Source organism: Procambarus clarkii, chromosome 76 (assembly GCF_040958095.1).
Source record: "Procambarus clarkii isolate CNS0578487 chromosome 76, FALCON_Pclarkii_2.0, whole genome shotgun sequence".
Classification (NCBI taxonomy): Eukaryota; Metazoa; Arthropoda; class Malacostraca; order Decapoda; family Cambaridae; genus Procambarus; species Procambarus clarkii.
Window position 1 is genome coordinate 7,283,879 of NC_091225.1, and position 2,500 is coordinate 7,286,378.

The 2,500-nt window shown below is 52.1% G+C and overlaps 1 protein-coding gene across 1 annotated transcript in view; it reads left to right on the forward strand.

The window, feature by feature from the left end:
- LOC123752313 (uncharacterized) overlaps positions 1–2,500 on the forward strand; it is a 125,043-nt gene that overhangs the window by 33,463 nt on the left and 89,080 nt on the right. The gene's annotated exons all lie outside the window — the stretch shown is intronic.

Below are 2,500 nucleotides of genomic sequence, written 5' to 3' on the forward strand. Positions count from 1 at the left end.
GGACACTTTCCCCTGTTTTATGAGCTGTCGAAAAGAAGTTCCTGTAAAACAGTCTAATATAGGGGGTACAAGTGTTGTGTTAGTTGACACTTCAGATGCTGCATGGCATTTCACCTTTCTTTTTATGACGTCTTCAACATAACCGTTAGGGAAGCCATTGTTGACTAGGACCTGCCTTACCATACAGAACTCTTCATCGACTTGCTTCCATCGTGACCTGTGACTTAGACTTAGAGCCTGGTCGATGTAAGCATTAAGAACACTCCGCTTGTACCTGTCTGGGCAGTCACTATTGGCATTAAGGCCCATTCCTTTTTTTGTTTCCTTAGTGTTTCAAGGTTTCAGTGTTTCAGATTTCAAGTCCATGTTATCTAAGACCCTCTGCTCTATGGTACCCATGTAGAAGTTCGCAAACAGGACACCCAGGGGAGAGCCCATGACGACCCCATCTACTTGCTTATACATGTGCCCATCTGGACTCAATAAGGGTGCCCCTTTCGTACAGGCTTGGAGTAGCTTTCTTAGTATGTTTTCTGGTATGTAAAGAGGAGGGCAACGGATTCCAGCGTCTCAAGAGGAGAAGCTGAATGAGAGCACACACGACGGCCGTTGGGAGAGCGATGGACATCAGCCCGTACCGACAGGCAGCTTGGAAAGCCAATAGACGGAGGAGAAGGATGGGAAGGAGGATCGAAAGGCGACAAGGAAGAAGACATAGGAGACATGACAGACCGAGCAGGAAGAAGGTGAACCCCAGACAGAAGACCAGGAGGGAGACCCTTCGGTACAGAACTCAATGGAACAGAGGAGGGAGCGGTGGGCATATCAGGGTCCAAGGCCTGGAAACGGTTTCGGGTCTGAGGAAGGTGGGAAGGACGAGGAGAGAAAGAGCGCAACACATGAGCATAAGAGACGTTAGCATAATGCGGGTGCCGGCGAACCTGGTGCCTCGCCTTAAGAAAAGATAAATGCTCATGGTGCTTCAAGTGGAGGACGGCTGCCTCAAGCTTGTAATGTATACATGCACGGGAGAAGGTAGGGTGGGCCTCACCGCAGTTGAGGCAGCGAGCCTGGGGAGAAGTGCACTCCGACTTAGAGTGACCTTCGCCCCCACACAAAGGAAAGAGAGAGACAGTTCCAGAGCAGCGGAGGGCACCATGCCCAAACCTCCAGCACTTACTACAGAGTCGAGGAGAGGGAATGTACTCCTGGACGGAGCACCTGGCACCTGCATGTATGGCAGACAGCAGAAGGGTCCTACCATAAAAGGTAGTCGATCACAATCGGAAGGGGTTGACGGCGACGACCACGAGGAGGACGAGTAAACGAGTTTACCTAGAGGACAGAATGGCTCTGGACATCGAGGATATGACGAATATCCTTATGGAGTCCTGGAGATTCCGAACACCGGTAGCAACATGGGGTGGGAGGAGAATAGTGCCAACACTGGCATTCAACCGAGCGTTCTTGGAGACGCGAACACGGGTACGCCAAGGCAGGACAAGGCGGCCAAGTGGGAGGCTGCATCCTGAGAAGAAGCAGCAATGACATGTGCACCGAGTCGGGTGGGGTGGAAAGTAACAGAGGCATCTATGGAATCAACAAGGTGCCTATGAAGGGAGAAATCGTCAGGAGGCGCAGAATCAAGAGGGAGGAGATCAAAGTATTTATCCCACGAAGTGGGACCAAACAAGGCCCGATACGCATCAGCACGGGAAGGAATCGAGAGAGGACGGCGTTGAGAACCCCCAGAGAGAGAGAGGGGGGTTAAAAGGTGCAGTAGTCACAACTAGAGACTGAGCCATGCCAGGAAACGAGGTGGTCTCCACTGGGGGCTTGGGGCTCGACCCAACCGCAGAGGAGGGAGGGGAGCCGAGGGGAGTATTCAGAAGGGTCAAAGGAGGAGTAAAGTCGGGGCCCAACGCAGCGTGGGCTACAGAGCCTGGTCTTCCAATACAGTCCGACTCGAGGGCTTGGTCGCCCACCCCATGAGCCTGAGAGGGTACAAGAGGAACAATCTTCAACATAGACACGAAAATAAATATTTTCACTCATGAATGTGCCCCCATACCCACCATGGAGCCACAATTAGAGGCAGGACACCCAACAAGAAGCTATCGCCGATCAAGCTGGGGCCTCCTAGGGGTGTGTCGTGAGTATACGCCCCACAAACGCCACCTTAAGAACCGTCAGTCCGTCGAGATCGGGTTCAGCGACGAAAGGGGGATTGACAATAAAAGGTTCCCCTCGCTCTTGAAGTTGGATACTACAGTTCTACGGGTGCAAGAGTATACCTCCTCAAGCACTCGGGCGTCAAAACAAAAGCAGGCCAAAAGAATGATCAAAACAGGCACAAGGTCAGCAGGAAATGACAACGAGAAAGGAGAAGAGGGAGGGGGAGAAAAACGAAACAAAAGGAAAAGGAAAGGCGTCCAGCAAAATTTGAGGGGACAGCAGCAGGAGCACAAGGCTACAAAAGGAAAGGGGGACTGCCCCAAGG